This window comes from Stylophora pistillata, chromosome 11, assembly GCF_964205215.1.
Source record: "Stylophora pistillata chromosome 11, jaStyPist1.2, whole genome shotgun sequence".
In the NCBI taxonomy this organism is placed as follows: domain Eukaryota; kingdom Metazoa; phylum Cnidaria; class Anthozoa; order Scleractinia; family Pocilloporidae; genus Stylophora; species Stylophora pistillata.
This window is the reverse complement of record NC_142529.1, coordinates 17202894-17229958: the sequence shown is the minus strand read 5'-3', so window position 1 is coordinate 17229958 and position 27065 is coordinate 17202894. Positions and strand designations below refer to the sequence as shown.

Below are 27065 nucleotides of genomic sequence, written 5' to 3'. Positions count from 1 at the left end.
GCGAAATCAGCGAAGTCATTGTTTTGAGGGCTGATAATACGAAACAGAAATCGATTCACGCAATATGAACGACATTGCAAAATACTTCGAAAATTCTGCCACGAGACGGTAGTCATTCATCTATCTTTTCAAAGTCATTAACGTTTTGTTTAGCAAAACAACGCAGTAATCCTTTTTACAATACCATTGGTTACTTTCTTTCAATTCTGCACAGAGGAAGTGATTAAACCTCTTTATGACCAACAAGGTATGATAAATAAATCTCTCTGCTAACTGACCCCGAAGTTTCCTAAAGGTCAAATAGAAGAGTTCAGTTTATATTAAGAAAACATTCAAACCTTTTCATCTCGTTACTTGCTTGCTTAAAAATGTAACGATCATGTGAAAAGAAATTTAATGTTAATCAGCTTTGGGAATTGAAGGACTATTCGTAAATGTTCCACCAAAGAATCAAAACGAAGGCAATGAAAGGGAAGATTTTTAGATTTTAAAAAATGATCTCGTAACAAGGTAAACAAACAAACACAGGAAAAAAGGGGGGTGGGGGTGGGGAATGAGTTTTAAATTTTACAGGGTCCCTCCGCTATTTTTACAAAACTGAGGTTAAGGATTACCTGACAAAATAATTACAAAATGAAATGGACCATTCATTTATGATTAACTGACATGTTGCCATGCACGGTATTAGTTTAAATTAGCTCAGTGATGAGGGTTTGCGATTCATGACTCACTAATCACTTGTCTCTTTTTACGTCATTGGTATTTTAAAATCTACAGACCACCAAGCTTTAGCGGTCTAAGCTTTGTAACGGATGGTCGCCTAAAATACCTGGATACCAAAAGTATTTTTCGACAACGTTCTTCCAGTTTAAAAACTGGCTACGAGCTAAAGGGGAAAGACATTTAGAATTCAAGAAATGACGTATATGACGATCGTTTTGCCTTCGCATGAGTATACGAAGTGCAGGCTAATAAGCCTGACTAAATAAACGTGGTTTACTTAGTCGGGCTGGAGCCTTTTTTTTCTATATTCAAGGATCACCAAAAAATAAACTGAAATCATTAGTGAGCAGATGTCTGCATAAGCCAAGAGTTCAACCATCAATTGCACAACTCGGATATTTCTTTTGGTGATCGTATCTTTTTAATTGGAACAAAACTTCTTTGTTTCATTAGTCGCATGCAAAAAAGGTATCAAGCTTCGATTCAAGGAAAACATGTCTGTCACCCCTTTTTCGCCTAAAGTTTGATGGGGAATTTTATAACTTATCCTAGCGAAAAACGCATTTCACAACGACGTGTTTGCTTTTGACTCGTAAGACAGCCCTTCGCTGTCTTACGCGTCAAAAGTCCATTATCGTCTTTAGTCCGATAATGGACTAAGAAAAGCTGCAAGTATACAGCCGCTCAGATTCAAGCGTCTCAGGTAGACGTATAGAAAAAATCATTTCGTACGTTGAGTAATGTTAAAAAAGGCTTGGAAGCTGTTGAGTCGTGCATTTACTGGGCGGGGTGGTGGAGGGGGGGGGGGGTGGGGAAATCCCCATCTCAGTGCCTCAGAGGTAAGCTGAGGTTCGCTGTTTCCTTACTCTGAACTGTTCAGCTCAGACGGCCACCACAAACAGTATAATAGTAAGGTAATTTGGTTATATTAACTTAGTTGAAATTGTAAATTGGCCACCGTAACGAGTTAAAAATCTGACGTTTCGAGCGTTAACACTTCGTCAGAGCGAATGCAGGAATTGTGGGTTGCGTGTGGGTTTATATACAGAAAGCGGAGCTACGCCATTGGAGGGAACATGGCAACGAGAAAAACACGAATAAATAAGTAGAATGAAAAGCGTTCGTTGATACCTGTGGGATTAAGATTGCCGATTTGAAAGATAAACTTTCGTTTAAGAGTTTTGCGGCTTTCCGAGCTACCTAAATGTAAAGAATGACAGCAGATTGCCATATGTTGCTTAGAATGATTAGGTAAATTAAAGTGTCTAGTGACTGGTTTTGATGCGTCCTTGTCATTTCTTTCTAAGTCAGCGAAGGTGTTCTCGGAATCAGTCACCTAGTCGTCTTCCTGTTTCGCCAATGTACATCATTTTCCAATACGTGAAAGTTATGCAATAGATTTCGTTGGCGGAGGTGTACATGAAGTGATCGGTGATCTTGATGGATCGTTTGGTTCCCGATATTTTCCCAGCGTTGTGAATGAAAGGACAAGTTTTGCATCGTGCGTGAGCGCACTTAAAAGTGCCGGGTTGGTCATTATTATTAGTTTGGAATGAACTTCTGACCAAAAATTTGCCTATGTTTTAGTCGTGTTTAAATGAAATGAGTTGAGTTTGCGAAAAGATAGTGCCAGTCTCTGGATCGTTTTGAAGTAATTTAAGTTTTTAATACTCCTCTCTCATTCAAGGGCATTAATTTTGTGGAATTTCTTTCATTAATTTTGCTTTCTCATCGTGTACTTTAAAGTCTCGTTAAGTAACTTTGTGTATTAGGCAGCGTTCACCGGAACACGGCTGGCCCAGGTAACGACCTCCGGTATCTAGTTACTGTAAGTGATCATGACCCGTAATGACTTGTTCCTGTGGGTTTTATATTTGCTTTTTATGTAGATTTGTATGCGCTGGCACGAAACATTTAACTCGAGTATGATAATTGATATCAAAGGTAAAACTCGATCGGTTGAACATTGCAATAATATTCTCATCACCACCCCCCACCCCAGAAAAAAGAAACTAAACAAACAAACAAACAAAAAAAATAAAGACAAACACATCATATCAAATAAAAAATACCATTAATTTCACTCTTCTTATAGATATAGTACAGGATAATTGAACCTCGCCCGGATTTTCCTCCCTTTTTGCTAAAATTCTGCTCTTCCCCTTCCCCACACCCCTTAAATTACCTGGTATATTTATAGTTATTGATGAGATGGAGTTCATATTATTTTCTTGGTTCAAATTTAAGAAATCAAATCATTTTTTGCTACTATCTTTTCTCTTTGCTCGGGATTTGGCTATGAAGTTAAACGAAAAAAGTCAGAAAAACAGATCCGAACACTTTAAACTGAGAATAGGATCTAAACGGAACATGGGTGTAACTCATGCGGAAAAAATTCCAAGCTGGGTTAGGTCTAACCACTAAGAGGATTTCAAGATCAGCTGCATTATTGTGTATACGCATTTTTCTCCGCAATCGTCGTAATTGCAACTCAAGTCTCATCTCATCTACTCTCAAAGTTGGCAGCTTCACAGAAATTAAAGCACTTTGCCATTTTCAGTGTGTGCGAACCTTTGACAATTTGTTTCAGCGCCTAACAAAAATAGAATCATTGCAGAGACCAACTCTCCAAAAGCAATGTAATTGTTAGGTGGCTTTGTTCCTTTCTGTCTAGTAGGCCCCAGCGCGTTAAAATGGGAATGTCTTGTCAAATGTTATCGTAAGCAATGGGGTATCGCTTAGGGCACAAAATCTGCCCCGCTGCTATTTGCTATTCTCGTCAATCGTCTAGTGTTTAGCTGGCCAAATCGACTAAAGTATGTTGATGACACCAGAGTCTTTGAAATAATTCCTAGATGCTCCCCCAGTTATTTACAATTTATTGTTAACGAGTTTAAGGATTTTGCTTAACTACGTGGAATGCGCTTAAACTCCAAGAAATGTAAAGAGCTCCAAGTAAAATTTTTTCATTACCTGCCTGCCTCTCCTCAAGGCTTAGTTCCTGGGAGTATTAGTATCAGGCAGGTAGATAGTTACAAGTTACTCGGTGTCTATATTTCCTGAGATCTGTCCTGGAACAACCACATTGACTAAATTGTGAAGAAGGCGAGCAAGCGCCTTTACGCTCTTAGGGTGCTTGGGAAGGCAGGAGTCCCTCAGACTAATTTAGTGTTTATTTCAGTATTGCTCCCTAATGCGGTCGGTCTTGGAGTACGCGGCGCCTGTCTGGGCATATCTTCCCGAGTACCTTATTGAGCTCGTAAAGTTAGTACAACGGAAAGCACTTAGGATCATCTTCCCCCGACTTGACTACGGATCTGGCCATAGTGAGGCTCGGCTGTAGCCTCTCGTGATTCGCAGAGCTGAACTGTGCTCCAGGTTGATGGCTGGGGCGAGGATGACTTAACCTTTAACCTATAAGTTACATCCTTCTTCGCGCCACAGAGGTCCACCATGGTTATTCTTGACGAGCTGGCAATGCTCGAGTAGATCGGTTTAGGGGGGCCACAGACAGACTTAATAATTTTGTTACTGTTCGTTATCAATAAGATGTATAATTAATGTAGTACCTATGTAATACTGACCCCTACTGCAATTCAGCCTTAGCTGCGAGAAACGATCATCATAAACGATCATCATTAGCCAAAAGGTTTCTTTCATCGAGACAATGAATTATACCCTCGGAAATTGAACTTAACCTGGAAAGTTTTGACCAATTCATTTGTCGTAGATTGTTCTAGATTGGCTGAAACTAGGAAAAACATTACCGAGAAAGTACAACATCCGCCGCAAGAAGGCGTTAAGCCTTTAACAAATTGGCTGAAATTTTTTTCTTTGTCTCCCTCTTGATCTTTCGTAGGGGAACAATTTAAGGAGGTTAATTGCATTCGAGTACAAGGAAAATGTTTCAACGTGACAATTATATTACCGACTGCTTATTCAAGTGGGAGGTCAGAAATTGGGCAGAAGGCGAGAATATCTTTCGCGACGGAAAATAACTGAGAACAATTATCTTAATAGCCCATTTCCGAATTACACTTGGCCTCATTTTCAAAACGAGGCCTGGTGCTCATCCATTCTTGTGAAAATGAGTTTAATTTGCAGTGAATGAAAACTTATTATCGTATGAAAGGATGAGCACAAGGACTCGTTTTGAAAATGAGGCCAAGGGTAGTTCGGAAATGGAATATTATTTGGTGGTAACTAGATATTCGGGTGAAGCCTTGAGAGAAATTTCAACTTGTTCTCAAAAAGCTCGCCTTAATATCAACCTTTTGGAATTATCCCCATCGCTGTCATATAAATTTAAGGCATTGGAGTCGCTTCCCTTTGACAAGACAACCGCCTCCCGGTTAGCTCAATTGGTTAGAGCGCCGGACTGTTGTGCGGGAGGTCGAGAGTTCGAGCCCCGGCCGAACCAATACTCAAGGTCTTAAAATAACTGAGGAGAATGTGCTACCTTTCTATAATATCATGAAATGGATAGACATTCTAGTCTTCTCAGATAAGGACGAATAAACCGTAGGTCCTGTCCCCTGCATCTATTGGTTGGTTAATTAAGTTAGGCAGGGGACAAGACAATACAATACATTATTACACGACTCGGGCAGTCAGAGGGCCAATGCTAAAATTAACCAATCAAAATGCTCTATTGCCGGTCCAATATTCTCTAAGTATTGGACCGGGTACTGTCCCGAATGGTCCCGAATGATACCGCACTTGTATCTCTTTGAACTTCAGTCGTATAATAAATCTCTTATTAACCAAGCTTGCTCGGGACCGTTCTGGAAGAATATCGGCCCTCGGTCTTTTTTGTACGGACCTCGCTGCGCTCGGTCCGTATTGTCAAGACCTCGGGCCGATATTCTCCTTGTACGGCCCTCGCGCTTGGTTAATAAGATATATATACACAATACAATACATAGCTTATATAGCGCAACACTTCTCAAAGATCCAGCGGCGCTTTACAATGATAGTGATAGAAAAATATCATGAATTAAGAATTAAAGTGAATTAAAAAAATAGTGAAAAATCAATGAAAGCAAAAACTACAACTGCCCAAATAAATGGGTTCTAAGTTTAGACTTAAATGTTGTTAAAAGGTCCTCTTGCCTAATATCTTCCGGCAAGGCGTTCCGCAGAGTAGGAGCTCGATCAGAGAACGCTCTATACCCATATCTTTTAAGATTGCATTTAGGTACCATTGAGAGTTTTTTCTTAGAAGATCTTAGGTTTCTATTAGGAATGTACGGTCTTAACAGCTCACTAAGATTCAGAGGACTCAGGCCATTTAATACTTTAAAAACGAGAAGTATCTTAAAATGAATAAGGGCGGACACAGGCAACCAATGTAAGTTTCTAAGTACAGGCGTAAGGTGATCATATCTGCTGGTAGCAGTAAGCAGGCGGGCAGCTGAATTTTGTACATGTTGTAGTATATTAATTTATGACTGCTGTAGGCCAGATAGAAGAACGTTACAATAATCCAACTTCGACGAAATAAACTCGTACTTATTTATTCCAAATTGCACTCGAAATCATGTGATTACCTAGACAAATTATACATTCAAATAATCAGTCGGAAATCGAATATAGCAGTGCTTTTTGGGATAAAATGTTAAAAAAAATGCTCGTAGAGCCAAATAATGTCAAAAAAAGTGCTAGCACGATCTGTAAGAGCCTACTATGTGGGGATGACATGAAGTACTAAAAATAGCGCGCCAGCGCTCGATCGAGGCAGCGCCACCTGATCGAGGCGAGACCTCTGTAATGGCGCAGGTCAAAGTCATTCCGGACGTTACGGCGTGTATTTAAAAAAAAAAAAAACTGCGATAAGCCAGTCTCCAAATGGTCCTTTCAGACAAAACAACAAAAGGATAAACTTTTTGAACGTTTTAAAGTGTCAGCCGGCCTTGTGGAGCGAAAGAATGAGCTCGGAATTTTTTACTTCAAAATAAAACTTCAGTAGAAGCAAAATGTACCCGAGGCCGAGTTTCCGAAGGACCGCAACTGATATTCAAGATCAGTTCGAAGTTGCCAGACCTCTTCTCCAGGAAAAACATGAGCTGATCGGTAAGTCCTACTCAATTTTATTGTTGTCGCTGCCGACATGATTTTGCTGATTTGAAAGTAGATTGTTGATCTGTTGACATTCTTTGAATAACCGACCAATAACAACAATAACTTATGCAAATATCGATTGGTATTACAGTGAAAGTCATTGAGGTCCAATGTGCAACAGTGTCTGAAATGCTGAATGGAAAATTGACAAAATCAGAGGTTAATAAACGCAAGCATTATGATGATGTCGAAGATGTTGAAGATGAAGGCCCAAGCGATGATCGTAATCCAGGACATCCAAGTGTCAAAAATGGTGCTGCACCTGCCAAGAAGGTAAAGTTTAATAAAAATCTAAAGAGGTTGGACGGCCGAACAGGGCAAGACAGGCAAACGATTCCAACATTTGGAAGGCTCTGAAAGGTGGCATCAACTTTGAACGGTCGCCCCATAAGGCCAAACTGCTTGAGAATTTCAAAGCAGGTACGTGTCTTAGGCCCTCCACTGACTAGGGATTTAGTTGACGACAACTATTTGTGATCGACAACTAAAAGTTATCGACAACTAAAAAACGTAGTCTGTGGCGCAAGTTGTAGACAAGTCAACCGCAAATTATTAGTTGTCGACAACTATTAATTGTCGACAACTAATAATTGTCGACAATTAATAATAAGTAGTCGACAACTAATAATAAGTAGTCGATTATTAGTATTATCGTCGATTATTAGTATTATAGTCGATTATTAGTATTATCAACTAATAATAAGTAGTCGATTATTAGTATTATCGTCGATTATTAGTATTATAGTCCGTTATTAGTATTATCAACTAATAATAAGTAGTCGACAACTAATAATTGTCCACGGCCTCATTTTTTAGCGTTTTTCTAGTGTGTGAAAACTTTTGTTTTAGTTGTCGACTACTTTTAGATCTCCGCGCTATTGTGTTAGCGGCTTTCCCCACCGGCTTAAAACATGGACGATTGCAGAAGTAAAATACTTGGTAAAGGAAACATTCTTTTTGATCTTCCTTCTCCACATCCCGTTCTTGGAGGTGGAAACGACACTAACGATGTCATTATTGCGGCAGCTTTTGCCCACCAACAAGTTCTGATGCGGGATATTTTATCCAAAACGACTGAAAGGCAAATTTGGCGCAATGTTCGTTCAAGGGACTTTTGGCCAACGTGCCGTAGAAACTGGAATGACGGCGATTTTATCACCAATTTCCGAGTAGACAGGGGTACGTTTCTTCTTATTGTTGAAAGACTGACCCCTTATATTCACCTAGAAACGACAAGAATGAAGCAGTCCATTGATGTCGATGAAAGAGTTGCTATGGCGTTATGGCGATACGGAACATGCGCAGTAAGCTCTTGGTGCCCAACTTCCCTGCGTATCGGTCGCTAAATCCGTATTTGAGCGCCAGTGTGTGGAATCCTTTATCCGACTTAATTAGTTGTCGATAACTTTTAAAATCCCTAGTCCGTGGAGGGCCTTACTGACCTTACAGTACCCTTCCATGAAAATCAACATAGTTGATTATTTGGTTATAGAATTTACTATTTAGATTTTTTCAACTTTTAAGTTATTTTAAGGCCATCCTCACTTAATTTTATGTTTGTTGTTGCCAACTGACCCACATGTTTACTACCATTTAAAGAAAACAAGACCGACCCATATATTTGGATATTTCAGACGGCAACTAACTAATAAAGGAACTAAATGAGAAAGGACTTTGGTTTCAGGCGATATGTAGAAATTAAGTGAATCAGGTAAGCTAATTGTATTAACTGGTATACAAAAGTGATTTTGGTGGCAACATTTGTTAACTATAATTTCCACTTGATATCTACTATATTTTGAATGACAGCAGTTTACACTACTGTCACAATGTCACAATAAGCTATTTGAAAACGGTGCTTTTCCAGTTTACGTTTTAATGCCAGTGAACGAATGTTATAAAATATATCGTAGCAAGTAACATAAAACATAAAAACAAGTAAAACATAAAACATAAAACATAAAAACAAGTAACATAAAAAATCGCCGATACTTTAATTTCCGGGATATTTGTAACCGGAATTTATGGGATACGGGATTTTTGGTGAAAAAGTTACAGGGATACAGGCTATTAAGAGACCTTCCCCCCTCCCCAAGAAAAAAAAATGTAGGGATACAGGCTATTAAGAGACCTTCCCCCCTCCCCAAGAAAAAAAAATGGGGCCTCAGTTCGGGCTACAATGACAAAAAATGTAATGCGATTCGTTGAACGGCTGTCACGCAAGAGGCCAAGGCCAATCTTTCAGCTTGGCCAGAATGTAACAAATACGTGACCTCTTGCGTGACAGCCGTTCAACGGATCGCATTACAAGTAGTATATGTCTGACACTCTGGCCCACCCTTGTATTTTTATACTAAACTTTTCGAGTAAACTTGACTAAAAAAAATTGTCTCATTCTACCACTTAGAGTAAAGCGAAAATTTTTACCTTATTTTTTTTATTTATTGAATTTAATGCTATCTATAGTTTTTATTAAGGAATTTGATTTCCTACCCATCTACTCTGGACGAAATTTTTACTTTGTTTTTGTTATATGCATCAAAATTTGTCTGATGTATCAGACTCGAACAGTAGCCTTCACAAGAAATTTGAAATTTGGAAATTTGAAATCATATAATTTGATTAAGAAATTTAAAACCAATGAGGCACGATTTTGCATCACGCATTTGAACGATTCACCACATCTCTCGTCAAATTATATACACACAGAAGATGCAAAGGTCATATCGTAACTTATTTCGAGATATTTTCAGGTAGTTTCAGGTGGTTTCGTACTTTTCTAGGTGTTTTCATGTTGTTTTAAAGTATTTCGAGATATTTTCAGGTAATTTCAAATGGTTTCCTTGGGGGTTTCAGATGGTTTCAGGTGGTTCATTGGTGGTTTCAGGTGGTTTCAGGTGATTCCAACTTTTAGTACCTATGAAGGTCATATTCTTCGTAACCAATACAAGTTCAAATATCTTTGTCACCGCAACGGTCGCATACAACCGTTATTTCGCCTCTATCTTTTCCGTAATGCTTGCTTGCCTGAGCGTAAAAAGAGCAGTTTTGAGTAATTTAAACAATCTTTGCAGAGTCCATTGTGATTATAACTAGCAATCATTTTTTCCGGTCACGTCCACTTTAGATTTATCTTGTTTTTTGCTTCTGACCTCTCTCTTAATCTTGTTTTGCTATCATAATATAACCGTAATCTAATCTGTCGAAAAGCGTATTACTATTATCTGTCTCTAATGTTAGCGATGTGTTTGCTTGGAAATATAACATTACTGTGTTGACTAATGTCACCCAAGAACGTTTGTATTCGGAAGCTCAATCGTAATGCTGTTGCTAGTAGAGATGAATGGTTTATCAAGAACGAACTTGAGATGTGACAAATGCGCCCTTTTCACGCCATCGATGAGTGTGATAAGGTACAAACCAGCATTATTGACAATTAGTTTTGTGTTATCGCTTGAATTCACTGTGAAATCACCATTATTGCTCTGGGACACTTTGGTGTTATAATCCGATGCTCCATTAACATAAAACGATACTCTTGATTTATTATCATGAGCTAGATTGCCTCTGTACCAAATATTTTTTGTTGCATTCGTTAATTCTGTTTTACTTGCCTTAGTATCAATGTTTTTCTGCAAAGATGTTTGAACACTGTCAACATAGTTCTTAGTCGCTGGATTCCTAGCCATCTTCGGCTCATTATTTAAAGTCATTTGCGGATAAATGTACAGTATGTTATCGAACAACGCATACCACTTATCATAAACTTTAACCGGTATGTCGTTATGATATCCCTTCGAACCACAGATTACTACCCATATATCTAATTTTTGATCATATGCCTGACCTGCTTTGAATTTAACAACAATGTCAAACATCAAATAACTAGGCATAGCATCACTCCATTTGCTCATATGAACAAGGCTTCTCGCATGATTTGGAAATCGATTTGTTCGTTATCTTGTAATTGTCTCAACAGAGCTTATAGCAGTCAGTCACTGAACTGTAATAAATTTTATTACTAGCCCACCACATTTCACAAACAACTGTGTATTCCGATTTTGCTGCACTGTACATATTGACTCCGAATCTATTTGAATAATAACCTTTTGATGAATCAAGTTTAAGTTCAAATGGCTTTACCTTTTTATTGAAGTTATGAAAGTCTTTGTAAATCTCTACTTTACCAGTGATATCATCTTCATCGTATTATTACATTCTCTCCTCCAATAACACATACTAAACCTCTTTTTTCTAAGCTCAACATTCTTTCACTCCACTTACTCTACAAAGTCCATGTATCCTGTTTTGTTTTCTCATATTTCAATCCCCATGTACCTGCCACTCTTTCTTCGCTTCTACATTTCAATGGTGAGTTTCATGATTATTCAACTCGCTCTTGTTTTAACTTACACGAATTCTCGCGAAGGTATCAATTTGCTATTTTTTCCCAAGCCCAAACTATTTGGAATGATATCCCTCTGACTTTCTGTAACAGCCTTACCATTAGCAACTTCAAAAACAAGCTTAAATTGTACTTCTTGAACCTGAATTAAATTTTTAGCTACCAAAATTGAATATTATACTGAACCTCTGATATACCCAGACTACTGTTTACTACTTAGATTAATCAACTGCTTTTTGTAAATTTGTGAACATTGTACTGAACTTCTAATATACCCCGATTATTGTTTATCACCTAGATTTGATTAGATTACATTAGATTAGTTTAGAATACCTTAGATTTGTTTATTGTTCTTTGAAAATCATCATCTCGTCTTTCATAATTAATCATTCGCATATTATATCTTTTAAGTATTAATTTATCGTTTAAGATACTCAAAAGGATATTAGTTAAACAACTTGTAAAACATAATGTTAAAAAAAACTTAGTCTTTATAATATAAATGAGCCTTACAGCTTGGAGCAGTCTCGCAAAAAGAAAAAGTAGAGCAGGAAGACAGATGAATAACTCAAAGCAAAAAAATTACTGCCAAAAGTATTGTACGTCAGACCAATGATGGCGAAATAGCTAGAACTTCTAGACCATTAAGTGACAGACTTGATGTCATCGGGGAAAATACTAAAAAGACTCTGAAAGCTGAAAGTATTCATGGTCCCGGGCTTAGAAGAGTGCGTGGTATCTATTTTTTATAATAATTTAAAGGAGCTTCCCATGCGATTAGATATTATCATTGGTGAAATGAGGGCTGGAAACACTTAAAAAGAGATGAGAAATATGGAAGTCAGTATCTTAGATACCTTACAAAGAAACAATACCATTAATAAAAGTCAATATGGAAAATTAATAAAAAATATTTTAAAGTATAAAAATATAATGGAAACAGAAATTGTCCTTACTAGATTTTCAGTTCGAGGAAAAGGTAATAATAAACCCGGTGATTTTACAATAAAGCTGACTTAGCCAATTACTCTCGATAGTAATTATCAATATGAAATAGGATTAAGTCGTGTGATATCCATGTTCTTTTCATGACATTATATTAATCCCGATTATAAAAATCAATTAATAGCTTACAGTAAAGAGAACGGAAGTACCTTTGCCAAGATTACTTTCTCTTCGGTTGTTTGGACGTATAAAGATATGGATAACTATATTAAAAGTCTGACCAAGAGGACCGATTGTAATGGTAAAGAGAGCTATCCTATTACATTCACATTTGATCCGACAACCTTTAGGGTGATTATTACTCTGGCGAAAAATTATAAAATTATAAATTAGATCTCACGAACAGTGACTTCTATGAACTCATATAGTTTGGATAGATCAACAAAGTTGAAATGGTAAATTGGCCACCGTAACGATTACAAAAGCTGACGTTTCAAGCGTTAGCTCTTCGTGGGAGCGAATAAGCCCTTCGTCATTCGCTCCGACGAAGGGCTAACGCTCGAAGTGTCAGCTTTTGTAATCGTTACGGTGGCCAATTTACCATTTCAACTTTGTTGATATATCCGAACTATTTCGTTACTCCCACCGGCGCAGCCCCAAACAGTTTCTTTCGAAACTATCAGCCTCTATTCAGCTATGAACTCATAGGTTAGGACAAGAAAATATTAACGGCTACCTATAGTATAGGAGCAAGAGTGTCTACTGTCACAGAAGAAACTGATATTTTAAATATCCATTGTGACCTTATTTCTGATAGTCTAGTAAATGGAATCGAATCAGATGTCATATATACTTTTGGTACAGGTAATTTAAGACCCTCCTATTTATTTACCTTAGAACCAATAAAGGATCACTTATAGTCCGGTTAACAGAACGACTATTAATAGCATTAGAATGTATGTCACAGATGGTCGAAGGCGCGTAGTCAATCTTCATCATGCGGATGTGGTTTATTCTTTAATACTTGAAAAAATTGTGATACGTGATCAGTATTAAAAAAGAATACTGAGTCATTATCATATGAAATCACATAAGTACAAACGCGTCTACCATCTTAGTCTAGGAAGGTTTGTTTATAAGCACCGAGGTAGTGGAATTATTATAGATGATATAATGCGACCCGCTAAAGCTGTCATGAGTGCAATAGCTAAGAAATTTTTCAAACCTATTGCAAAAAAAGCTCTGTCCTCAAGAATATTTGAGACTGGAGATAAGTTAGATAAAATGGCTGCTAATAAGGCAATAGAAAAGTCAGGTGACTTGATAAAAAAGCGTTTATTGGGGAAAAAGGAGGTTAAAGTACAAGACCTTGGAGTTAATAAAAAGGGTAAAAAGATTAAAAAGACAGCTGATAAAAAGGCTGAGAGACACTATGAAATCCATGACCTTATTAATAAAATAATTTTTGCAGAGTAATATTGCTTTGGACTTTTATCTATTAAAAAAATATGTATTTACGGATTATATAATGGCCTTTAGATCAAGCGAAAACGTGACTCGAAACGAACAAGTGAGATTTCGGTTAGGTGATGAGATTAGAGCAGCAGCTGATGGACAACATCAAATGAAAACTGGTTATAAATTTACAGTGAATGACCGGAGTAGTTTTTATGATTGGTATAATGCTTATTGTGAAGTACAATTTAAAGTGCAGAAACTATCTGACGGAACTGCTTATGGTGCTGATAGAATAACAGTCATAAACGGATCTCATTCATTAATAAATCATATGATGATAAAGAGCGGAGGAAGGATTGCCTATGACTCAAATAATCTACATAAAGTGACATTTGTTAAGGATCTATTAGAATATTCAGATGATTATGCCCGAGATGTCGCTGAAAATAGTTTTTGGTATCTAGATACTAGTGCTGATACAAGGGCGCCAGCAGTAGATCGTACTGTTAATAGGGGTTTTGAAGCAAGACTTCTCTTGACAACGGCTAACAATGATGTGAATGTTATCATACCATTGAATAGATATGCATTTTTTGCAGAGCTTGAAGGAAGAATGTTGCCACCAATGCAGCTTGAATTTAATCTGACTCTTCAAACTGATAATGAAATCCTCGTTTCTACTGGTCTTGCAGGCGATGGAAATGATGAGGGGAGAGTAGTACTAGATCGCTTTTTCTTATGGGTACCTCGATTGGAACTAAAAGATTCATCATTGAGCAAATTTGTAAGTGAATTTCAAAAACCAAGTAAGTCAGTGAACTTATCATAGAGACATGAATCAGGTATCAGCTGCCACTAGAAATAGTGGATTTTTCACCATCTCGCCTAGTGTTGATAAGGTAAAAGCAGTATTTGTCTATTTAGAGAGAAATAAGACGAATGACATTGCACAAAATCCCTATCTTTTTTATACTTTTAAACTAAATGCAGGTGATAATAATAGCAGTCTGACTACTTGCCGATTAGAATATGGTAATGGGATTTTCTATCCAGAAACAGAGTTTGATAGTGACAGTAAAGTAAGAATGTTCACTGAACTCATAAATTATTCTTGGCGAAGAAATGATTCCGGTACGCAAGTGAATTTGAGTAATTATCAAACCTTATATCCTATTGTCTATTTTGATCTATCTTACCAAGCTGAAAGAACTACTAGAGATCCAAAGCAACTTATTTTCAGATGTAAATTAAATCACGCCGCTGGTGCCGATTTTAATGTGCATCCAATTGTCTTATATGAAGAAGAAGTCGTTATTGATAAGGTTGGCGACCAACTTTTAATTGTCTAAAATTGACTCAGAAATTATTTAGAAATAATTATCTTAGGTATAGTATATGTCCACAGAGAAGCAAAGTGAAAACAAGTTTGAAGTTGTTGACATTCTCCATCTAGACCCAAAGGAGTAAAGCTTTCTGAAACAGAGACCAAATCAATTTGGACTAAGTCAAATTTGAATAAGATACAAAGGTAAACCTTTGTATGTAAAGTATAGAAAAAATACGTGCCCCTTTGGTTTACAATTAAATAGACATAACAATGATAAAACTGCTGGAAAGAACATGCAAATATCCTTAAATGACTCAGAAGAATAATTAAAAAAAGCTCGAGAATTAGACTAATTTTTCATCAATAAATGCTATCCGATGAAACGTGAATGGGGACTTTCAGAGAATACACCTCTAGAAGCAATCCGTGGTTATGATGAACATGGTGAAAATGGTTTATGGAAAAGAATGGTTAAAATGCCTTACAAGACGGTCGATAATTGCCAAGAATATCTAGATTTTCCACCAAAATTAGAATTCTCAGCCTTACTGGATAAGAATTTAAATTCGTGACTAAATTTTTTGATCACGAAAAAAATCCTATGGCTGATGTTGACGTTGATAATGTCTCAGAAGTTTTGCCTAAATGGCCGGAAGTATCATTACTATGTAAATGGAGCTCATTATGTCGAGGAACTTTTGGTGTTACTCTAAAACCTAAGATCATCTAACTAGCGTTACTTAAAAGAAAATAAGTCTTACCGTGTGATGAATGTCTACTTCTTGACGATGATGACTCGGATACTGAACCAGCTGCTTTAAACGTCTTCTAAATTTCACTTAAAGTAATCAAATGTAGAGTCTACGATATTAGAAAAATATCATATAGAATACACTATATGACTGAACTTCATAAAGCGAATATAACTTTAACAAAAGGACAAAAAGAACGACTAGCGAAAGCCTATAAAGCTAGTGAAGAGATTACTTTAAGACTTAAGCATAAGGCTCTTACTGGAAACAATGAATTATCCGTCTCCATGCAGACAAAGAAGAAGCTTGAAAAACGACGTAAATCTGGCGAAGGGATGGATATTAAACTACCAAATAGTAATATTAGAAAACAAATTGGTGGTGGTCTATTACAGTCTATATTACCTGTTGTAAAAGCTTTAGCCCCAACGGTAGGTAAGACTCTTGGTCTATCAGCACTTGCAGGATTAGCTAGTAAAGGTGCAAGCCAAATACTTAAAAAAAAAAAAAAACCGGTTGAGGAGTAGCATACCGGGTACCACATGCAAGACTCTATCATTTAGCTAATGCTATTGATAGTCTGAATAAGACACAAATTGCTAATTTGGCTAAGGCACACAAGACGGGTAAAGACTTAATCATGGCCGGCCCGAGTAAAAATCAAGTGGGTAGTGGTCTTGGTACAATCTTGGCTAGTATTGGTGTTCCCTTACTATTAGACCCATACTGAAAGCTATCAAAGGTGGTGGTGGGCCAAAAATGGGTGGACCTGGTGGACAAAAGGGACATGGGGGTCCACAATTAGGAGCACCACCGCCATTTATTACTACTTGGCCTCAATCGGGACAAGGAAAAAAAAAAGACCAAAAATACCGGCCAAAGTCTCTTATTGGGTCCAAACAGCCCATTCAACAGCATTCCTCTAGTAGGAGCAATTTTATAAAACCACAATTCTCGGATAAGATTCCAGTGAGTAACTTTGATCTTATAAGATGGTGCCGATATCTTAAGATTACTATAAATAAGGTCCTTTCACGCGATGAAAAAGGCTTACAAAATCACCGAATAGCCATATTCATCTATAATTTAGAACCCAGTTACATGGATGGTAGTCATTGGGTTGCTACTTATGTCAAAGATCATGTCATTCATTATTTTGATAGTTTTGGTATGCCTCCTTTCCGTGAGATAGCCGATCATGCTAAAAGTAAGAACTTAACCCTTTCACATCAAAACAATCAGATACAGAACTTATATACAAGTACATGTGGGTACTTTTGCTTATATTTCTTAAATTAAATGCATACACATGGTGACTACAATAGGTTACTACCTATTTTCGAAGGTAATAATATAATGAATAATGAAAAATTGTTAAGAAATATTTTCAGAATATATAATATCAAACAGACAAAGAAACAGTAAATGTAAATTAATATTTGTTAAAACTTAAGAGCGGCCGTCCGTAAATTTCACCCGGTGTGCAATATGGAAAAATCGAAAATCCCCAAACTTTGGCAGAATATAGGTCTGGATGAACTGTTTCTAGAAAAAATACTTTGAGTCCAATTGCATTTTTATTTTTCGCGAACGGCGGCAAAATCAGTTTTGTGGCTCTCACGTCAGCTTCACGAGGTTTAGACAAACATTATTTGAACGTCGCTTGAAAATAAGAAAAACAGTAAATGTCACCAAATATTTTCCTAATGGAAAAAAACACGTATTTAAAAACAGTCTGAAGTGTTCTTTGTTCGATTCCGTTGCAATCTAAATTTTGGGGGAATTTCTGTTTTTTTCCAATATTTCACTCATTTCGGCGGACAAAAATATGGCAAAATTGAAAGGGTAAAATCGCACCTTGGTACATGACATGGGGTTATATCAAGTTACTCAAGCGAAAGAACAAGGTTTCTTCTTCAAATAACTCTAATAAAATGTTTGGGTTACTCAAACTACGAAGTTTTAGGACCCCAAACAAAAGTGACTCAGAGGTGAAAACGCACCATTCCTTGTCACGCAATTGGAGGTGAAAAATCAACAATGCGCACGTGGAAAAGACAACAGTCCGCTTTGGGAGCGAAATATCGTTACCAATCTTGATACAAAGGTAACTTTGATCAGCATCTGTCGTTTCTGCTGCTCAGGTTAACTGAGATTTAATATTTTAGCGGTTATTTTCGAAACAAAACAAGCCAAAATGTAACATCGTCCAGTTCGAAGCAGCCAAGGACGGATACAAACCGTAAAATAATTATTTCTGCCATATTTAAACTTTGATTTGTGCATTTTTTATAAATTTGTATATACCATGCATCAGCGCCAAATATTGTTTGTGTATTCGCTGCGTGAACTGCCCCCTACTGTCTCGAAATGTTCAGTAAGGATTGCGTGACAGGCAGACCCACAAGTCCTGGGCCACAGCATTGCAAGAGCAAGTGTCTTTACCAGAAACACTGGCAATCTTCCTCTATATTCAGTTTTTTCGTTTGGGACGTTGAATTATGCTTGAATACTTTTTGGGGGAGTTTTTCGGCATTGGGTAAAAAAATATTGACTGGACTGGAATATTTTTTTTGGACCATTTTTTGGACTATTTTTGGAGCATATTTTGGAGCATTTTATAATGGGGGATGGCACTCCTTTAGTACTCAGGGAGGGGGGTGCAGTCTAAAAGTACTAAGGGAGGGTGGGGCAGAGTGTTACTACTCAGGGAGGGGTGGTAGGTGGTTGTAATTGTAAACTCTATTAGTTAAAGGAGCTTTTACTCGATCGTATTAATTAATTTAATCGGTTTTTCGACTGACTTCTCCAAAATCAACATTTTTGCGCTTGGCCGCGGCGTTACTTTAAATTTTTAGCGATGCGAAGGCGAAACTGCCACGTAAACACTGGACTTTAATTCTTATTGAAAATATCACGTTTACGATCCTCCCCTGTTGAGTTACCAGTCTGGCATAGGTTATGCACAGGCAGCCCAAGCTCACTACAAGAAAAGCGGACGTGACTCTTACCGTGTTGCGCAACGTTTTATATTTATAAAGGTTTGTATGGGATGTTATTGGTTTGCCTTAAAAGAGAGAAAAAATGTCTTGTTTTGAAACAAAATGGGCTTACCTTATTGCTTTGTTGTTTTCTTTGTTGATTCCGAGCGTCTCAGGTCATTTTGAAGCGTTTTCGGCGAGTTAGCGCTATGTTGGTGTTCAACTGCTAAAAGAAAGACAAGGCGTGAAACCTATTTTAGAAGCGTCCGTCGCCCGAAGCGAATAATTCCGCCAAAAAGTTACCACCAGTCTCGATTCCTCCAGAAAATCAAAGTAGAGAAACCCCACGTACTGTCTGTTGTTGCAAGATCGAACAGATTATTGGGCTTACTCAAGCGGACATTTGGATCTCACTCTAGGGCTCTATTTACTGGTTATAAATCCATGATCCGTCCAATACTCGAGTACGCTTGTCAAGCGTGGAATCCTCACCAAGCATATCTCATTGAAAAACTTGAATGCGTGCAAAGGAACGTTACAAGATGGATCATTGATAAAGACACTCCGTATGAAGACCGACTGAAATCCTTGAAACTAGCGACACTAGCTCAGCGCAGAGAGTTTCTTAGTTTGGTTCAGCTTTTTAAGTTCATTAAAGGACACTCTCCTGTAAACACTAATAATTACATATCCTTCAGTAACAGGCAATCAAGAAAAAGTCATCAGTTTAAACTATACAAACCATTTAGCCGTACAGACATCTTTAAGTACTCTTTTTGGCACAGACATATCGACACATGGAACAGTTTACCATCATCAGTAGTTGAACTTGACTCAATTAATGCTTTTAAGAAAGCTCTTAAATCAACATTTTTTAACTAGGTCTATGACTAAAAATTAAATTATTCTATGTATTATACATTATTTAGTTATAATCTTAAACAAAATAGTTATCTTAGATATGTCTTCTTTATTTTGATTTTATATTTATATAGATATATGCCTGTATGTAAAATGTTTCAGTATGTATATGTATATTACATAGTATTAAATTTTTATATCTGGGGTATAGTTTACAATGAGGATTAAGTTCCTCCCTTCTATAACCCTTTTTTTAATAATAATATGTTACATGTTATTATTTAAATAAAGTTGTTATATATATATAAGTTTGATTTCCATTCACTCGATTCCCAATTCCTCCCACAGATCTTTTCTAGAGGTTTTGTCAAGACCGTATTGTTTGATCACACATTTCCATTCGATGTTGATTGGTCGATCAAAACAATGCGGTCTTGACAAAACCTCTCGAGGGGACCACGAGAGCTAACTGGTTTTTTTGTCGACTGCAGGTCGCTGGCTACCCTCGCCGGGCTTATTTTTGTTACCCAACATAATGTGCGATCGGCCAATGGGCCCGCAAATGTTTCAAGCAGCCAAATTCGAAATTGGAAAGCCGATCGATCTGGAGATAAAAGCATCGCTAGTGAAAGATCTGTGGGAGGAATTGGGAATCGAGTGAATGGAAATCAAACTGCAACATCTCTGCTTTGATTTTCTGGAGGAATCGAGACTGGTGGTAATCTTTTGGCGGAATTATTCGCTTCGGGCGACGGACACTTCTAAAATAGGTTTCCGGCCTTGTCTTTCTTTTAGCAGTTGAACACCAACATAGCGCTAACTCGCCGAAAACGCTTCAAAATGACCTGAGACGCTCGGAATCAACAAAGAAAACAACAAGGCAATAAGGTAAGCCCATTTTGTTTCAAAACAAGACATTTTTTTCTCTCTTTTAAGGCAAACCGATAACATCCCATACAAACCTTTATAAATATCAAACGTTGCGCAACACGTTAAGAATTACGTCCGCTTTTCTAGCAGTGAGCTTGGGCTGCCTTTGGGTTATGCGTGTGCCTTTTGAGTCGACTTGTGTACCATCAGTTTTCCTTTGTGAATACAGTGTGTAATTACCAGATTTATCTATTGTTTCCTTACTCGGAACTGGTCAGCTCAGACGACCACCACAAACCGTATAATATATGAGCACGATCCTTCGCAGTAAAGCACTATTTGAGCAATAGTGAAAATCAGACCTGAAAAAAATTTCAGGCCTGTACGGGATTCGAACCACTGACCTCTGCGATACTAGTGCAGCGCTCTACCAATTGAGCTAACAAGCCAACTGAGAGCAGGCCATCAAATTAATTCGACATAAACCCGTAGATGACAAATCAAACAACAACAAACATATGAAACATATGTGTGAACTGCGGTTATGAGACGTATATGAGCACGATCCTTCGCAGTAAAGCACTATTTATACAAACCGTATAATATTATCCAAACTTTAATGATTATTCGATCTAAGAGAAATACATTTGTAATTCGAAATCAGAAAACGCAAATTTAGTTAATCTCATGGCAAAATTCAAGAAAACATGACTGGAAACTTACTTCTGTGGCGGGTCGTAAAAACAGGTTTCTCACTTCAGGTTAGCAGATTCGGGTAAGCGAACAGATACAAAAATCGACTTCTCTCTCTTTCTGATTCTTCTGAAAAACTGGTTTAAATCACGACAAGCTAACACTTTAAATCATTGTGAGGAATTAATGTCAATCACGAGTTCTGTTAGTTAAATTAGATCTGTCATCATAGACAATGCCTATTTACTAAACGAAACATCTATCTTTCTTTTGTCATTGATGTTATCAGACGAGATCACGGAATTTCCGTTCCGTGGCCCTTGACTTTAGCCGCAAATATAGAATTCACAAGCGCTATCGCAATTTTAATGTTTGTACGTTTACTATATGAAACCATTTTTGGTGCAATCGTACCAAGCAATATTCTCTCAGGTGTCTCGTAGTCTCGTTAACACAGAGCTCGAAAACGCAGACCGCAGACCGCACACCTCGAAAACGCACACCTCGCAAAACTTGTATACAGTGTGTAACTACCAGAGCTATATCTCTTTTTTTTTGTCACTGATGTTATCAGACGAGATCTCGGAATTTCTGTTATGCGAAAGCGAAACTGCCACGTAAATACTGGACTTTAATTTATATTTAAAATACTGTGTTTACGATCCTCTACTGTTGAGTTAGGAATTTTGAGTCTGGGCCGTAGCATTTCTTTAGTTGTTTGTCATGCGGTCTGCGTTTTCGAGGTCTGTGTTAACGAGAAACCTGAGAGACCAATGATCTCGTCTAACAACATCAATGACAAAAGAAAGATAGATAAATCTGGTAATTACACACTGTATACACAAAGGAAAACTGATGATGCACAAGTCGACTCAAAAGGCACACGCATAACCTGTGCCAGACTGGTAACTCAACAGTGGAGGATCGTAGACGCGATATTTTCAATAAGAATTAAAGTCCAGTGTGTACGTGGCTAGGCATGAGTAGTCCAGTGGTCAGTGCGCTGGACTCTGGATCGGTTGGCCCGGGTTCAAGTCCTGGTTGGGGCATGACGTTGTGGCCTTAAGCAAGACGCTTCACTCACATTGCTTCGTACTCTCGGATAAGACGTAAAGCCGTAGGTCCCGTCTTATCCGAGAAAATTTACGTCTCCTGCAGGGTTAGGGATAGGAGACGTAAATTTCCCATGCACGAGATTACTGTGGATGTCCTCCCCGGGGTAGGATGGATGGGATGGTGAGATCGTTACATGGACTGAAGCGGCTGCCAAATGCTGACGTCCGATCTCAACCTGGCGATACTATTAAGCGCGACTGAATATATCCACAATTAAATCTGTGCTCTTTAAATGTAAAATGTAAATGTAAATGTACGTGGCAGTTTCGCTTTCGCAAGGCTAAAACATTTAAGAAACGCCGCAGCCCAGCGCAAAAATGTTGATTATTACGATCGAGTAAAAGCTCCATTAATCAGTAGTATTTACAACTACCACCCTTCCCTGAGTAATAACACTCTGCCCCCAACCCCTCCCTCAACACTTGTAGACTGCACCCAACCCTCCCTGTGTACTAAAGGTGTGCCTCCCCTTTATCAAATGGTAAAAAAAATGGTCCGAAAAAATGGTCCAAAAAAATGGTCCAAAAAATGGTCCAAAAAATGGTCCAAAAATGGTCCAGTCCAGTCCAGTCCAGTCAATATTTTACCCTATGCCGGGATTTTTCCCTTTATTCACCCCTTCCTCGTTTTTCATTCACTGCTCTGTTGACATATTACAGGCTTCATCATATACGCTTTCAAAGCTTATCTAATCTGGGAATCATGACCAAATATCAAGCTCTTAGCACGCAATAACTGATATGATCACTTTGACACTTTCGATATACATAGATAAAATGAACGTCTTCACGAATGACACACGATCAGAGTACTTCTGCGTCGATAACTGAGCAAAACACTTGTGAATCGGATAGGTCTCTTTCATCATATAAGTCCTTATCTAAAACGGAATCAACGTGAAATTTATTACTCCACGATTATAAAACCTGTGTACCTTTATAGCAGTTCGATAGGAACCTCTTGTAATAAGGAAAATCTTCAGAAAATTCTTCGTCTTCAGAAACGTGCGGTTAGAATTATTTTAAATGCCGAAAAAACGGCCCCTTCTATTCATTTATTCAATATTTTGAACTGGATTCCTTTCTATGCCGAGTCATCTTTAAATCGTTGTACCTTAACCTACAGAAGACTTAATGGTAATACTCCAGAATATATAAATGCCTTACCGTCTAATCAAAAACTCTGACACCATGATAAAAAAAACGGATTCCGTAATCTAAGTTTAAGTTGTCCTTGCTTCAAGAGATAAACGGAAGGTGGCCGGACGTTCACCGTAACAGCAATCCAAGAATGGAACAAGCTTAAAAAAGAATATATGATCTTATAATATATGAAAACTCATTGTGTGCGTAAACGAAAGCAGACAGATTCAGTTCCCGGTAGTGAACGTGTTATTACTACCATGATATCACGTTTTATCTCAGCTGAAAAAGGTTCAGGTCTCGAAGAATTACTCTTCAAAGCTGGCGCTAAAGGTCTTTACAACTTAGGTCGAATTGGTGCTACGGTAAGTCCTTAAAGAGTAACTTTGCCAGAAATAAGTTAAAGCAAGCAGCTAGTACCCATGTAAATAAAGCTATTGACTCGGCTTCCGGTGATTTGGCAGATAAGATAGATCCACTACATGGTGAAGGTCTAGACCTAGAGAAATGGTACCCAATGGACATGTATTCACCTTAAGGTGTCTATGATCCAACCCATCCTCTTTACAAAGGCGGTGCTTTGGATATTCATAAAGCAATTGGTAAATTACCAAAACCAAAAGGGGGTTGGACTTTACCAGGTCATAAATATACAGGTCCTTATATAATGATCTTGAAAATCAAGTCAAATATAATCCTAAAACAGGTGAAATATTAGAAATTTATGATACACCAACTGAAAAAACCGGTGCTATTGCTATGCAGCATGGTGTAGACTATTCCGTTTGCAAAGGCGATTAAAAAAATGTAAAAACAAAGCTGATAGAAAAATGGTCAAAGCTTTGGATGCAGTTTCTTGGAAAGAAGGTCAATGGGGCCATTGGTTAGCAAGAGATGTAATTAATACTAAACAAAAGCTCGGTCTAGGCGTAAAAAAACCACCACAAAAAAAAAAAAAAAACCACCCAAAAAAGCTGGCAAGAGAGATTGACTAATGAATTACACAAGTCGATAAAACGAAATTTTAGAAAGAGAAGAGTCATAGCTCATAATGTTGATGATATATGGTGTTCTGATCTAGTTGACATGCAATAGTTCCGTAGATGGAATAAGGGATACAAATATCTAATAATGGTCTTAGACATTTTTAGCAAATATGGCCGGGTAGTCACGCTAAAAAGTGAAACTGGCCTAGCTGTAAGAGATGCCCTAGAGAGTATATTCAAAGAGGGTCGAAAGCCTAAATTCTTATGGGTCGACAGAGGACGTGAATATTACAACAAACATGTCGAAGATTTACTAGTTAAAGAGGATGTAAAAATGTATTCTACTGAAAACGAAGACAAATCATCTGTTTGTGAACGTTGGAATAGAACTATAGAAGATAAAATGTACAAGCAATTCACGATACAAAACGATAGTCTTATTATATACTAGACAAGATACTCAATCAATGCAATAACACTAAACATAGATCTATTGGTAGGACTCCAGTTGAGGCTAGTCAAAAAGAGAATATGGTATGGTTTATTTTAATCTATATAGCGATTTACAAGCTAATAATCAGAAACCTAAATTTAAAGTGGGTGACTTTCTAAGAATAAGTAAATCTAAGAGAAAAACCTTTGATAAGGGATATACTCCTAATTGGACTGAAGAAATATTCATCGTTGATAAAATCCAATACACGGATCCCATTATTTATAAGATTCGCGATCAAAAAGATGAAGTGATACAAGATACTTTTTTATGAAAAGAACTGCAACTAGTTAGGCAAAATATCTACCGCACAGAAAAAGTCATACAGAGGAGCAAAGGTAGAGTATTAGTAAAATGGAAAGGATACCCCGAAGAAATCAATAGTTGGGTATCATTAAAAGATATAGAAAAATTATAATTAAAAAAAAAAATGAAATATATATATATTAAATATGGATAAAAAGAGAGGCAGACCATTCGTTTATAAAACAGAAGAAGAAAGAATGAAAGCATTCAGAGAAAGTCATAATAGAAAAATGAAGAAATGTGCTTGGTATTGTGATGATTGTAATAACAATAAAAACTGTACTGATTAAGGGGTAAAAACTGCCATCTAAAAGCGCAAAAGCTTAAAAGAAACTCTGAACTAAACAAAGATCTAATCATCTTCGATTAGGGTAGGCTTCTATATAATTGATAACTCCATCTATCTTATTGTCTTATAGCTACTCTACGTAAGTGCAATGCTAATTTATATTCATTAATATCAATCATTTTTCTCATTATAATTCTTATTAATTTAAAGGTCTTATTGTCTCGTTCTACTATTAAGACTTTTTCCACATAGAGTTTAGCTACCTTATCATCGTCTATGTTAATTGCTCTGTAACAGACTTCTAATTCGTCTTCGCTAAGGTTTTCTAATTCATCTCTATTCATTATATTCAATATTATATTTTAATAAACAATTTTCCAATGTACTATTAATGCATCTTAATTATGCTGCGCTGGTAAAACATATATACTATTAATAAATCTTAATTTTGCTGCGCTGGTAGACCCCATTCTATACCACTATTACATTTTTGGTCATTTTAGCCCGAACTCTTTGAAAGCTGGGCGCGCCGCCTATGGTAGGCCAAGAAAGAAACTTAGAGGAATTAAACTACCAGGATAGAGCTTAAAGAAGATATATGTTTTGATTTGTAAATATATCATATAAGACCTTTTTAAAGGCCTTTAAATGGGTCGCGACAGCTGTTCAGGGGTTCGCATTACATTTTTGACAAACAAGCCCAAACTCTTTTAAACCGGGACGTGCCTCTTATAGCGGGCCAAGATAGAGAATCGGAGGAATTAAAAAAAAAAAAAAGAATAAAGCTTTAAGCTGATGTACATTATGATTTGTAAGTACATATGGCAGACCTGTTCACAAACCACTGAAGTTGACTTTGATTTTACCTCCGCGAAAGAGACGCGAGTTACTATTCAGACTTAAACGTAACAACATAACAAGAAATTAACATTTTCCAAGAGATGAAAGGATCATCTGCCAGCACACCAAATTTAAAAGCGGGACTGTATCGCGTTGTAGCGTACGAAGTTGCCAAATTTGCATAATTTTTCATTGTTTTACGGGGGGGGGGGGGGGAACAACGGTCATTCAGGCGTATTTTGAACGTTTCGATTTTTCGTAGAAAAAAAAGCACAATAGAATTCTTTGATATAATTTTCGAAAAAGGTTCATTAAAAGGGTCCTTTAGAAAACATAAAATGAATTACGAAATTTTGCAACTGTCGTCGGATTCTCGATATTTACAGTAAGTGGCTCTTAATAACCTTGCCCCGTTTGCAAATAAAGGTTTTGTGACGTCATAGTCTCAGGAATGTCAAAACTCTGTTTACGGCCCTCCTGAGCTGGCCGATGCCTTCAACAATCACTTTTCTTCTATTGGACCCAAGCTTGCTAGCCAGATTTATTCTAATAATGGTCCATCACAACTACATTACCTTGAGGGAACTGACAAACGTTTTGAGTTAAAATGTATTAATCCTTCTAAAGTGTTCTCACTTTTGTCTAAGCTTTGTAAATCGAAAGCCACAGGCTTAGATATGATATCTTTGCGACTTCTTAGGGAGTGCGCCGATCTGATAGCTGATCCTATGTCTTCTATTTTTGATCAATCCATCAGA

The 27065-nt window shown here is 37.3% G+C and overlaps 1 long non-coding RNA gene across 1 annotated transcript; it reads right to left on the bottom strand.

Moving 5' to 3' along the window:
• Positions 1 to 14985: 14985 nt before the first annotated feature.
• LOC148720349 (uncharacterized) lies at positions 14986 to 19371 on the bottom strand. Its single transcript, XR_015993130.1, has 4 exons — positions 18845 to 19371; positions 16136 to 16224; positions 15740 to 15816; positions 14986 to 15124 (listed from the first exon to the last, which is right to left on the bottom strand). It is a non-coding gene; the product is annotated as an uncharacterized LOC148720349 (long non-coding RNA).
• Between the last annotated feature and the right edge of the window lie 7694 nt (positions 19372 to 27065).